The following is a 15,123-nucleotide window of genomic DNA, read 5'->3' as shown; positions in this document are numbered from 1 at the left end:
TTGAAATTTAAAAAAAAAAAAAAAAAAGAACAAGGAGGGAGAAAAATAAGGGTCCACTGAAACAGGTTTTCAATCAAAATCACTGCTTTTCAAAAGCACCTAAGTGAACAACATCAAGTACTTCCCAAACTCTTGAGTTACGAAAGTGGATCTGAAGAATTAGAAAGGAGGAGGCTAATAAGTCCTTTTATTTTTAGCTTTATTTAGATTTTGGATTTCACATTGTAGCAATGTCACAGATCAAAAGCTACTTCGAATAAGAGAAATTCTCTTTTCCCTCCTTGTTCCTTTCATTCCTCCTCCTCCCTTCTTTCCTATGCCTTTTTGACTTTCATGCTTCCCTCTCTCCCTCCATCCCTCAGTGTCTCTAACACGGTTTTTTTATTGTTTGCCATGCAACTTGGTATGTATGCTGATGAAACCCCCCCAAAGGAGATTACCAGTCTTTTTTCTTTCTTTCTTTTTTAACCTGTTTAAAGATGGGTTCTAAGGCATTTTATGATTAACTATGACAAAAAAAAAAAAAAAAAAAAAAAAAAAAAAAAAAAAAAAACACTAGCGTACATTTTTTTTAAAATTACAAATGAGAATAAAAGCGGGAATTTCCCCAATTTTTACAGTCTTAGCTGCCAGAATCCATCAGAAGGAACTGTCCAGTTCAGGGTGCAGAATGTAATTCTCTGCCAGGATGCTAAGAATGAGTGAATAAAATTAGAATTCTCCCAGAGAGAAATTCCGTAGTGTCCAGCATATATGCTATAATCAGGACAGCGTCAGGGTTCCCATTCTAAATGTATAGTTGAACAGGAGATTTAAATTATGAAAAGCTCCTTTGGGAATGAAATGTGGTAAAATACAATTTTCAATGGAAGAGTTTCAGAAAGGGATGGGAAAAAAAAAATCCCAATTACCTGAGGTGTCAAATACATTTTTTGCTTACCTTCAGCGTGGCAAAACGTGTTTCTTCCCTCTCAAAAAAATTATTTTTAAAGAAATAATGTTCACTGCAGATTCCAGAGAGAAGCCTTGCTGAATTAGATTAAATGGGAAAATAATTCCTCAGGACACTTTCGGGTATAGTTTGGCTCAGGGAATTCATAATAGGAAGGGGAACCTTTCACCTCTGGGTCCCTAGCTCCATTCTAGTTCAGAATGGGAAAGCAAGAAAGTCATTAACATTGGCTAGGCTGGTAAGTGGCCTTAGTGAAGCCAGTATCTGATCTAACAAGATGGCCAGTGGGCTCTCCCTGCTTGTCACTCTTTGCCCTGACTCAGCTCAATCACTAGAATTCACAAGGGCCCCCACCCTGATGAGCACATTGGGGAGCCACTGCAAGGAGCAGTTACAGCATACTCAGGGAAATGAAATCATCACTTAATACAGAAATTCCTTAAGAACTATTTTAGGGGCAGTGCCTTCTGTGGAAGTTAAGGTGTCTGGGCTCCACAGGGCCAACTCCACTATTCAAGGCCCAGGCTTGGCAACTTGAAAAACATATTGGGTGCATATGCATAAGGGCCTCAAATCCCAAGGGCAGAATGGAGGAGAAGGGATTCCATTGCAGAATGACCATAATTTCAGGGGGTAATTTCTCTCCCTCGCTCTCTCGCTCTCTCTCTCTCTCTCTCTCGCTGTCTCTCTCTGGTGAGCACTCATGCTCTATAGCAAATTAATAATAACATATAAATTTTAAAAACTTTAAAAACTAAAAAACAATTGGACCAGTAGGCAGTGTAATGGTTATGTCACTGGACTCCCACATAGCTGACCATGGTTTGAGTCCCAGACCTGGCAGCTTAAAATTCATGTCGTGTGTGTGTGTACATGCATGCCCAAATTCCTAAGAGGAGACTGGAGGAGAAGGGAATATGGCATGGTTATCCTCCCGGAGATAACCAGATGACTAGGCATTCAGAAATCTCTCCTTAAGGTAGCATATGAGAGGATGAGGATGCTGCGGGTGGGAGAAAACCTGGACCATTTTACAAAGGTGTTAAGACTCATTCTAGTCATGGAGACTCTGCTTAATCACCACTCAGACAAAATGGACTTATTCTCTTCAAATACATCCTACTCCACAATAGGCCACACCTGGATGTTCAAAAGCCAACAGCCTGAATTCTTTTTTCTTTTTTGAGAGATTTTTGCCATAGGGTATGTACACTCACCAGGAAGACAGAGAGAGACAGAGAGACAGAAATCAAGAAATCATCTCCTCACGAGGGACAACCACGCTGCAATCCCTTCTCCTCCATTCTCCTCTCAGAATCTTGGACACGCATGCACACGCTCCCTGTGTGAGTTTAAGCCAGCGAGTCTGGGACTCAAACTGCCGTTGACTATATGGGAGTCCAGTGAGGTAGTCATTACTCATCTGCTGATACCAGGAGCAATTTTCTTTAAAATCACACGGTGTGATGGCCACACCTCAATCTCTTATCCTCTATGCTCCTCTTGGGATTTCGGGCACACACACCCATACCTGGTGTGGATTTCATGTCTGTGGGTCTGGGACTCAAACTGCAGTTGACCACGTGAGACTCCAAAGTCTTAACCACTATGCCACCTGCTGGCCCCCAGCCTGATTTCTGTAAATGCAGAACAGCAAGATGTTTGTGAGATTGACCTCTAGTGTTAGTTTGTTGGGACTTGGATTCTAGTCCTGCACTTAACCTATTGTTTAGCAGAGGTCAATTAAAAACAACAGCAACAGATGGTGAGCATAATACCAACCTAGTCAGTTTATTTTGAGTAGTAAAGGAGATAATCTCAGTTAAGTAGTTAGGTAGGTTAAGATGAATCATTTTTTCATACTGTGCCAAATACTCTGCAAGTACACTCTGGCATCTGCTTTGTTGTTAATAATGCTGGGATATGAAAGCTTAATCCCAATTTAAATATCTCCTTCATGGAAACCACCAAGGGACACTCAGGATGGTGTGTGACATGACAGGTACCCTAGCTAAATCTATCAGAACCAGGTATAAAGTGATAACAGAGCCTAAAATAAATGTATACAATGGCATAGATTCATTAAGTAGAATGAACAGATTAATAAGTAAAAGAATATGTACATAGCCAAAAATAATATCTATTAACACATTATCTTACAGATAGATAAAGCTTATTAAGCCTTGTCTTATGTTCAATTAAATGAGTTGCCCAAAGAACACCTCCATTAGGGAGCAAGACCATTATTTAAGCCTTGGTAATGTAATGTCAAAATTCTCTTTCTTAATTGAATCCCTCCTCTCATTTTAAATATCTGATGTGCATATTACATGCATCGGGCACTGGCGATAATGAGGCAAACAGGTCAAAATTCTTACCAACAGAATATAGAGAATCCAATTGGCAAAGACAAAGTAATATATCATTATAATATTCAGAAAAGTATCATTTTTGAAGGATTCAGAATAATAGGTATACAACTCATTTTGGCAACATGCAAGAAATCTTCCTGGAGAAAGCGTCATCTATATATAGGTTGAGAAGGAATTAGCCAACTCAAGATAGAGAATAAGTGTACAAAGACATTCCAGTCAGCCAATGGACAGGAACAAGACCACCAATTAATCTGTATCTCTGAATGAATCAGCATCAAAGATGGTTTTCAAACTAGAACTGACAGGATCACCCCATCCATCGTCACTTCACTGTATAGAAAACAACTGAGTACTAGCCCAATGCAAATTCTCAATTTTCAGAAAAGCGGGGTTAGTGATATGGCCAATGGCCTGCAGTCAGTAGTAGAGCTCTAGAGAGAAATTTGCTCAGCTCGGTGGAAACCCTTCTTCATCCACATCAGCCATTCACACCACTCCTCCTGGGTGTGGCTTTTAGAAACTGAAACATCTGTACACCACCTCCTTAACTTCTGTCAAATTCTTGAGTCACCTACATTATTACTTTAGGTTTTATTAAAACAGCTCAGGTTTTGAAATATTTATTTTAAAATGAAAAACCAATATTATTTGCCATAATGGAACAGAACTATAAAATTACAGGATTAATAGTGAACATCAGAAAGGACTTGGAAAATATTAAATCATAAAATGACTACACATACACACACACACACACACACACACACACACACACATTTATATCTACTTTTCAAAACAGCCCTGTGATGTAAGTAGTATTTTTACTTTATTATCCTTATTCTCATTTGCAGAGATCAACAAACTTAAGTATAGAGAACTCAGTGTTTTAAATAATGTCTTATATTTACTAAATTAGATATTGTCAAATCCTGAGGTCATTTCTCTAATAAAATAAATATTTTCTAATAATAATTTTTTTTAAAAGACTCACATTAGAGGCAGCTGGCAAACATTTAACAAGTGGCTATCTAAAAGAAAAAAAAACAATCCCCTATTTGTAGTTATTTCAACAGTATAAATACTTGCACAGTGAACTTTTTATTTTATTTTTTTTTTACTTTATGCCATTGTGTGTGCTCACTGGAGAGAGATGAAGGGGAGTGGAGAGGGTAAGAAAATACCCTCTCCATGGGGAATGGCCACAATGCGATTCCTTTTCTTCCATTTCTCCCTCCTTTCTGGATTTTGGGCCCCCACACATAGACTTGGTGTGTTTCTCAAGTCACTGGGTCTGGGACTTGAACCACACAGTTGGCCATATAGGATCCAGCTGCCTCAACCATCATACCATAGGCTGCCCCTACTCCCACTGCAACCAATGTTAAGCTTCTAATGAGATCAATTGGATCCGGCAGTTGTTCAAAACTTAACCATTATCTCCGGTAAGCCCAGTAAACAGTCAACTCTACCATGTCGCTAGTAGGCTGCTTCACAAACATTAATTCATATGCTTACAAATCACCTAGAAATTTTGTTAAAATGCATATTGTGGGGCCAAGTGGCAGTTTAGAGGTAACATAATTGGACCAACATGGGAAAGGACCTGGGTTTGCATACTGGGACCTCCCTGAATATGCTGGGTGTACATATGCATGCTTGTGATCAGGCCAGGTAATACTCAGGGTAGGTGGCACCATGAAGACCCTGTGGGGTACCAGTGTCTCTCTCGCTCTCTCATGAAAGAAATAAATAAGTAAACTTTTTTTAAATGTAAATTATAATTCATTTAATCTAGAGTAGAGCCTGAGATTCTGATTTCTTATCATGTCTACTGTGATACAGATGCTACTCATTCGAGGACCACACTTTAAATGGATTGAAAGACCAGCTCCCAACTCAGACTTCTTCAAGATGACCTGTCCCATCCAGCAGTATGGTGGGAGAGGCACTTCCTCTTCGGGGTCATTTAATGCACGATTTATCATCACTGTGCATACAGAAGTGCATACACACCGCTGACTTTGAGAAAGCCTGCCCAAAGAATATGAATATATGGGTTTTTGTATGTTTTTATAATACTCCCCCCACACACCCAGATCTCCTCTGTGTGACACAGGAAAAAAAAAAAGCTCAGTTAACTGGTATGTGTTTACACACACAGATGCATACTTTGAAGGAGTGTTGGGACTTGGTCCTCAGGTGATCCAGACCCTTGGAGAGAAATGAGATTTTACCGTGCCAGTTCCTTTTTTTTTTTTTTTTGAGAGATTTTTGTTATAGGGCATGCTGGCCAGAGAGACAGAAAGCAAGAAATCATGCTCCAGAGGATATGGTCACACCATGATCCTTTCCCCTCCCTTCTCCTCTTGGGATTTTGGGCATATATGCATACATGCCCTGTGTGAGTTTTAAGTCATCTCATGGGGTCCAGGACTCAACTACATGGGAGTCCAGCAATGTAACCCCTATGCCATCTGCTGGTCCCAAAACATACTATGTTTTTAAATGCTTGCATCTCTGCCAAGGTCAGAGATAACATTCTCATCAGACATCAGAGAGAAGCTTTATAGGATTTTTTAAAAAATGCAACCACAGGTTATAACACTATTATCAGAATTAATAAACATTGTGAATAGTAGCCACATATGCAAACTGCTTAACTCTATTCAAGGAAGAAGAAATTGAGCAAGGTTATAAAGTTAGGGTAAAAAAAATTCAATTCATTTTTACATTTTCCAACCACAGTATGCATGTCTGGCCAAGCAATCCACTTTATTATAATGCTGCTGCATTGATTTACACCCAGAAAGTGAGATGAAGATATTTTACAATCTTTCTGGAATTCTAGCATATAAGAAAGTCTTTAGGATTCCCCACACAACCAGATATCTTCTCTTAATTTGAATACTTGTAATTCGACTTTTCATTCATACTCACATTTTAAGAGGTAGTTCTCATTATGGCCTGCATCACACTCTGATGATGCCAACATTTTTTTAAGGTGAACTCAGTCAAGTCTCAGATATGTAAGTCATGATGCAAAAACATATTACACCATCGATTTTGTAAACAATGTGGATTAAAGTTCCAAATAATGAGCCACACTGATCAGTGATGTTTAAAATAAGAACAGACTTTCACAGACATTTCAGGATTCAATCCAGCAGATTATTGTGGTTGTCAGGAAATTATGTTTTTATTATCCACTGGGCTTAGTGGCCACAATATTTCATGGAAGCAAAAATGACACATGGGACCAGAGAGTTTCTATTAAACATGCTTCTGACCTTGAATTTAGAGCTATTAGTTGCCTCCTTCAAAACAGGTAAATGTACACTGAATTCAAAGTGATATTTCAAGAATGCTGGGGATGCAATATTGTGTGTGAGCCAGTGAGTAGTTCATGCCAAGCTCTGTGTTGCTGCAGCCAAATAGGTAGGATGCTCTTTGGATTTTAGAGAGGAAAAACACTTGCATGTATCAAATATGAATAATACAAAGGATCATATTTCCCAGAACCATCAGAATTCCCTGATCAGATTATTGGCAGAAAAGGATTCTGAACTATGTTATGTACCCATGCATACGCACGCACACACACACACACACACACACACACATATACAAATATATTTGTTTATTTATCCCTCTCCTCAACCACAACCTTTCTGGTCATCTTGCTTTGGCATCAGACCAAATGCTTACCTAGAGGTCAATCTGCCTAAAAACATACAGTGTGTTTGTTTGTTTATTTGTTTGTTTTTAGAGAGAGATATTTGGTATAGGGCATGTGCACTTGCCAGAGAGACAGAGAGATAGAAAGTGAGAAATCACCCTCCCCACAGCAGGGATGGCCACACTGCAATCCCTTCTCCTCCATTCTCTTCTGGAGGTTTTGGGCAGGCACACATGAGTCTCAAGCCTCTGGGTCCAGGACTCAAACCATGGTCCACCACATGGGAGTCCAGCAACACAATCATTACTCCATCTGCTTGGTCCCCAGTTTGTTTGTTTTTAACCATCCAGAACAATACTTGTCAAACCCATATTTTGCTTTTTCATTGACAAGCTACTTTACTCTACTGAAGCTGTTATTGTCTGTAAGTTCTACAATTGCTGGTTAGCTTGGCAAAAATAAATAAATAAATGCCATCTCTCAAGATGGAGTTAGAAGATTCTTCTTCACATAACAACTTTTCTATCTGTTACAGAAATTTCAGAGTGGAATGACTAAGACCGTGACAAAGACAAGAGAGTTAAAATAAGACCACCTTCTCTAGTGCCATACACTATCTTTATTTATAACACTCTCTTGGAACCATACATTTAGTTAAGATATTGAAGGTGAATCTATTCTTTTTGGTTTCTTAAGTCATAACTGTATTGAGATCCTCCCCAAAAGATAAGTATAAATCCTACACCTCCCTTGCCAATTATAGACACAGTAGTGCCAGGAAATCAGTTCTCAAGTCTTACTTAAATCCATTCATATTCATTAAAAGCCACATCCTTGGGGCCACTAGATGGTGTAGTGATTAAGGCGCTGGACTCCCAAGTGGCCAATTGCAGTTCGAGTCCAGGACTTGGCAGCTTGAAACTCACACCAGACACAGGTGCACATGTACCTAAAATCTGAAGAGGAGAATAGAGAAGGGACTACAAAGTGACCATCCTCCCAGGGGGTGATTTCTTACTTTCTCTCTCTCCATCTCTCTGTCCCTCTGGCTAATACACACACCCTATAGCAAAAATCTCTTCCAAGAGGACAACAAGTAGCATAGTGGTTAAGGTGTTGGACTCCCATGGGTTTGACCATGGTACAAGACCTGGAACTGAAGGCTTGAACTGATAGTGAGCACATGTGCATGCATACCCAAAATCTTAAGAGGAGAATGGAGGAGAAGGCATTGCAGTGTGACCATCCCCCTGAGGGCTGATTTCTCACTTTCTGTTTCTCTATCTCTCTCTGTCTCTCTTGTGAGTGCATGCTCTCTAGATCAAAAAATTTCTCTCTCAAAAAAATAAATAAAATCTTAAAAGCCACATTTTTGGTTGTCTTTATATCATATATTCAAAATTAAACAGGTGAAGACTTAATGAGTGAAAAAAATTTGTGCTATCCCTTAAATACAGCAACCATTTTATTTCATGAACTTTGAAATACAGCTGAACTGTGGGGAGTGCCAGAAGATAGTTGAGAGCATTGATTTTGAAGTGACTGAAGCAGTATGGACCCCAGCTCTACATTTCACAGTTGCATGAACTGAGCAATTTTATCTCATTTAAGGCAGAAACATTCATTATCTGTGTTTAATACTACCTACCTTGAAAGATTAAGGGGAAAAGTTCAATAAAGAATGTAAAGGTATATGCATGTAGCAATGACAGTTACTATTTATTATTTATCCCCCCCATTTCTGTTTTTTGTTTGGTTTTATTTTTGCCATAGGGCACATGTACTTGCTGGAGAGAGACAAGGAGAGGGATCATGAGAAACCATCCCTCCCATTCCCGGTGGGGGAGGGGGGTGGATGGCCACCTGAAATCCCTTCTTCTCTATTCTCCTATCTGGATTTTGGGCATGCAAGAACCCATGCCCTGTGTGATTTTCAAGCAGATGGGTCTGGGCCTGGAACTATGGTAGGCCAGTGGGATTCCAGCACTTTAATCACTACACCACCTGCTGGATCATCTCCCTCCTTTGATTCTGCATGTGTGTGAGGTGCTTTAGACAAGGTCTCACTAAGTCATGATCTTCCTGCCTCTGTTTTCTGAATAGCCAGGACTACAGATACATGCCACTGGACCCAGTTCTATTTCCATCTTTTGCTGCATACATTGTGGGGAAAACTCCAATGCCCTATATAGACAGAATGAGAAGTAAAATGGCTTTTTCCAATTCTTGACATTTTTTTTTTTTCGAAGTGGCATGAACCAAGATGGATAGAAATGAAATAACAGTTTGTAAATAGCTTTTTCTTCATATGCTAACAAAGAATTAATGGACTTCCGATAGTTTTACTAGGCCTCTGAAGGGCCGTAGTTTTACTCTCTAGAACCAACCACGTCTCTCCTTTCCACAGAAGACATGGTATTCTTCATCACTCTTTTCTAGTGAGAAGACAAAGTACAAGCAACTACCTATACACACCAGAGTTAGGCACTTTCAACAAAACTATAACTACTCATTTAAAAAAAGTAGCCTGGTACTTCTCTTCCACAAGATATAACTTCCATTGTATTTCATTATCTTCTATATTCTTGTGAGGATGGGGCATGTGGAGAGTCCCGACTAATTCCAAGATGAAACAGTATCATCTTAATAGTATCTATATACTACTTAGAAAGGAGGTCAGCGAAGGCAATGCTAATTAAGAGACTGGGTCCAGGTAATGCCTTCTTCTAAAAATAGTCCACAAACTTTTTCTATTAATTTTCAAGGAACTTCAGCATGAATGGTGAGAGTTAGAAATGAAAAGCTTTCTCTTCTCAGTCCAGAAATATAGAAATGGTTAAAATCAGTTATATCACATAATCAAGGATAGAGTCTGTTGTAGAAATTGAAATGCAGCCAAGTATCTCAGTATAAGAAGTTAGGATTCTACCAATTAAATTATTCTATATAGCAACCACACTTACAAGTGCACCTTACTGTCATTCTTTTGGGTTTCAAAGACTTTATAGCTTAAAAACCACCCACTGACACTGTTAACATGAACTATAGACACAGATGACAGTCAGCTAGATAGCAAGCAATCATGTGACAAGAACACTATTTGAGTTATCACTGAGAATATGTAGTTGATGAAAATGAAAGGAATTGCTTACACGGATTCTAAAGCAAGTATACTATCTTCAGCTACTGTGTTAGTAAGGCTCAAAAACAAGTGTGTTTCACTACTAATCAAAATAAATATTTACCCTTTAATTTTCATTTTCCTGAACATCCCCATCTTGTAGACAGAAATAGTTGAACACAAAATTAAATTATATCTGTTATGCTCAAACATCAATACACTAATAAGAATGGAATGCACCCTTGTAAATTTTACATAAAATGTTGGAGATGAGATTACGTATATAATAAAGAAAATCATTCCCTTATGATACTTATATCAGTTCCCCCATCTATTTACGTCACATCAAAAATCAAATTCTCATTTTAGGAATTACTCTATCTAGAAGGAAACAAGGCATGGAAAATATTGTTCTAACTGCAAATATAACATAATATACTATAACATCTTCTCTTAATTATGTACATAAAGAAGATTAAGGGGATTCTACTCAGTATTCCTTTGCAATACAGCCAATGTGTTTAAAATACATTCAGCATGCCTAAAATATTAATAAACACATCAGCAGAAGTTCTTTTCATGGTATATTTTATCTCCTTTGTTTCTATGTAAGGAATAGGTATCTTGATGATTAAAAGCAACATTGAGGAGCATAGAAGCATCTTCAGAGATTTCCAGACTTCCAGTTCACATGAGGTTAAGGTGAAATGTTTGATCCAAATAAAAAAACAAAATACATTACAGAGAGAAAGAAGGAGAAATAGGGAGCCAACAAGGAAGGGAGGAAATAAGTTCATCCTCAGTATTTTACCTTCACAATAAGAACAAGGGACAGATACTTAGCTACCCATGCAGCAATTCCACAATCAGAACATTTTTTCCCAATAAAATGTAACTTTGTATCACATATGGTTTAACAGCATTCTTTGATGCAAGTCTAGTCTTGGAGGCATTCTCATTTTTACAAAGTTGAATTATGTCATTTTTTTATGTTCTCATATCATTTAAAAAATGATTGTGAGGAGAAAATACACGCTTTGTGGAACATGAGTAAAACTGATTCTTAAAAAAATGAGAAAAACTGTCTAAAAATAAACTTAAGAGGATTTATGAAATTTCTGTAGAGAAAATTATGGTAGATAAGTCACAGTACTGGACTTCAGATATAATTCTATTCTTCCCTCTCCTTTATTGAAGATAGCTCAGTAACAAGGAGGGATAGTCTTTGCTAATTTTTTAATACATTAAATAAATGTTTACTGAGCGTTAACTCAGTATTTAGCCCTGGACCAACCATCATTCTAATACTGTGTTTGAAGGTTCTAAACACAATATTATTCTTTTGTGATACTTTCCAAAGAGATACAAAATATCACATCTATATGTTTCTATCCACTAATAGAACTTAAAGAAAAATAAAAAAAAAAAGACCTGTAAAGGCAAGAAGGTGGGTAACGTTTATGATAAGGAATAGCTTCTGACATTTAAAACTCAGGAAATGAAAGCTTGGGACATGATAGAAAAAGGCAACAGTATTGGCCCTGATACTTTGCCATGAAGTGGCAATGGAGATTTAGTCAGCGGCAACATATGTTAGAAGCAGCTAAATGGCATCCCTTGAACTTATTTCTTTTCTGACCTTTTGAAGTTGCCAGGTTCAACTAATTTTCTCCTCATGGTTACATCTGAAGCGGGTTCCAGAGACAGGAACCAATAGTTCAGCCGAAATAGATTGCACATCACAACTTTTTGTGAGAATGAAATGAAAAAGACTAATAGCCTTGTGGTTAATGAAGCCCTGCTAAATCAGATGATGGCCTCTGTCTGTCAAAATAGTGTTCTGTTTCATAAATATGCATTTATTGGGTTATAAGAGAAAATTCCCAGAACAATAGATAACATTTTTTTAAGGACTGATCAATATACAATTCTGAGTAACCAGGAAGCCAAATCAAACAATCCAAAGCAGATGAAATGGCAAGGGGAACATGATAAAAACCTCAGACTTGAATCAGTAAGTGACTCAGTTATCTGTACATAGTTTCAAGAAGTAAGCCGTGTGTTTGTGTGTGTGTGTGTGTGTGTCTGTAAAACACATAATCTAAAGCAGAAAGAATCAGTCTTGCCTTATTTCTACACCCAGTAAGAGGTTTATAATAACCAAAATTATGAGTCTTTTCCTAAATTAAAAAGTGAAGTTAGTTCATTTCATCTGTGAATGCTAACAGGGCTGAAAAGAAAACAAAATGAGAAACAGTATTTTTCCCTGCTACACTAAAAAACTTTGTAACAAAGACAAGATGACTGAAGCCAAAATCAGCAACACCACTGAGCACAATATCTTCAAAAAGAAATCTTGGGGCCTTAAATTGCCAGTGTAACTGAACGGTTACTGTGATCATACTTGCTTCTTGATTTGTTAGACACAAAACTTGACTGACAAACCAGATAAGTGTGGTTGGAAACAGAAATTAAGAGTTACTTTACCCATTGAAAGTTTCTGGTTTTGCATGGAAAATGTGCTCAAATTAGAATAGTGCTAAGGCCAAGAGGTGTGCCACCTTGAGTAGAAAAATTATGAAAATTATTTTTTCTTGAAGGCATTAATTTAAGTATATTGATGAGGATTTTGCAACAGCTGTTGAAGGGTTGATTCTAACTTTTCAATATGGGCATGTTATTTTTCCCTGTCAATCAACAAAAACTGGAAACCTGGAAAACAAAGTCCAGGGCCATAATTTCTTGCCTAGAATCATTAGGTCCTAGTTTGTTGAGTTTCCTTGCTTTGCCTCAACATTCTTAGTCTCACAGCAAACAGTATCAGACCTTAAACCTGTGCACAGTTTAGGGAAATGTTACATTATGAATATATCCACATATCTGTCTTTGCAGATGTTTTCTCAGGTGGTCTATTCTATCCTGCTAAGTATGTTTTATGACTTTTTTTCCCCCACATTGATCATGCTGCCATGGGCAACTTAAATTGTATTCACTGCTGAATTGAAAGGTTGCTATAGATGCACATACTGTCTGACCACAGTTCTACATAATACTTAAAGTTATTTTCCAGGATAAGGACTTCCCTTCAGAGCTGATACGTGAATAGCAGGCAAATGGAGCTGCTATTCTAGTGGGGGATGCTATAAAATTATCTGTTCTTCAGCTAAATTCATACAGCTTTAAGAACTCAAGAGATGCATCCCAGACGCCAGAACTGCTGCCAGGAATGTTAGTCTTGGGTGCAGAAATTTGCCCATGTTGGGTCTTGAAGGCTTTAGGAAACTGTAAATTATAACACAGAAGCACTGATTTTTTTAGTAGTAAAAACTAGAAATATAAGATTCAACTTGCGGGGTGGAGGGATTTAAACCTTTGAGTGACAGCAGTATGGCAACACATTTCAGAGACCATTAGCCGCACCTCTAAACTGTCTGACCTATCTGTGATGATCAGGGGATACGCTATACTCATTTGTGAAGAAGGAAGGGGAACAGGATGAGACCAATGGACTGTCATTAAACAGCCCTGAATGAAGCAATCCCTGGAGTTGCTGGGAAGGCTCCTTTCTCTGTTTTCAGAAGGATTTTCCTCAACTTTTTGCCCTCTTCAGAGTCCATGGGGGGAAAATATGCAAAGGTGATTTAAAATCTTGTGACTGCTCCAGTATGAAATGACTATGTGGTGGGGAGCTTCAAATCGGTTGAAGCAAAATTACGAAATATTATTGTCAATATTGCTATTTAATATGAGGGCTAGCCCTAGAAACCCTTTCAGCCACAGAGCTCAGGGAAGTGAGAAAACAGGTCTGGGCATGATGATTATGGAGAACTCCCTTTGAGGAAAAAGAAAATATAACCCTTAGAGAGCATCCTTCAAAGGTATCTGTCCTCTGGGTGGAAGAATCTCTCTCTGTCTGTCTCTCTCTCTCACTCTCTCTCTCGCTCTCTCTCTCGCTCTCTCTCTCTCTCTCTCTCTCTCACACACACACACACACACAAACGCACACACTCCAGATGAAATCCTTGAAAAACTGGACACTGATGAAAAGCAACAGCCAGGCAGAAATTTCAGTGGTGTTTAGCGTGAACGACAGGGCTCATTTTGCATGCAGTGAGGTACAGCGAGGTTGAATGGATGGAAAATCCCACTCTCGAATCTTACATAAATATCTCTTTCCCACGTACAGTTTTCCAGTTGAAAAGCTTCTATAATGAAGCCGGAGGTGACAGCCCGGGGAGGGTTTTTAACCATTGAGATGGCTGTCAGGAGTGATGTAAAGAAGACAGGCGCTTCAAAAAGGGCCCCCAAACCACCCCGGTCCCTCCTATCTGCTTTGCGAAGGTGCCCAACGCCTGAGCGCACTACTCTCGCATACCTTCCCCAGCGTCCCCTGATCCCCATTGTCAGTCCACAAATACCGTGAAGCCGGGTGAAAGAAAGCAGGCAGCTGATCTGATTAGCAGCTCAGGCGCGCTAAGGGGTTGTCGGATCGTGTCTCCTAAAGAGGAAACTCTTGTGGAATCTTTAGGGAAGGGTGGTAAAGTTGAAAGGACCTTTTCTCCCTCCCGCTTGCTTGGTAACAAGCTCCATCCTTTAATTGGAGCTGAAGTGAGCAGCTGCCAGCCCGATTTTCCATTACGGACTAATGTTGTGCGTTTGCAACAATAAACAATTAATGTTGTTTGATTTCTTACATTTAGCAACCCAAGCAAACAGCTGCCATCGCAGCTCCCGGAGGCAAGCGGCTAGTCTTTAATCTACCGCGGGGCTCAGTGCCTGCGGGAAAAGGGTCAACGACAAGGAAACTTTGAGATCTCAGCCAGATCGGCTTGGAGAAGGCTTTGGTCTTGGGGAGGGAAAAAGCGAAGGAAATCGTGGATACCTGTTGGCATCAGCGTTGGCGGCGGGCACGCTGTCACTGCTTCCAGCCTTGGCTGGAGCTTGTGAGAGCGGGAGTGGGTCCCTTATGAACCTGTTACGCGCAGGCAGAACCCAGGCG

General features: G+C 39.1%; 1 protein-coding gene across 2 annotated transcripts in view; it reads right to left on the bottom strand.

Moving 5' to 3' along the window:
• CDH8 (cadherin 8) overlaps window positions 1-15,123 on the bottom strand; it is a 447,802-nt gene that overhangs the window by 431,365 nt on the left and 1,314 nt on the right. The gene's annotated exons all lie outside the window — the stretch shown is intronic.

The sequence above is a fragment of the Tupaia chinensis genome, unplaced genomic scaffold (assembly GCF_000334495.1).
Source record: "Tupaia chinensis unplaced genomic scaffold, TupChi_1.0 Scaffold000105_1, whole genome shotgun sequence".
In the NCBI taxonomy this organism is placed as follows: Eukaryota; Metazoa; Chordata; class Mammalia; order Scandentia; family Tupaiidae; genus Tupaia; species Tupaia belangeri.
The sequence above is the reverse complement of the archived record's forward strand: the minus strand, read 5'-3'. Positions and strand labels throughout refer to the sequence as shown.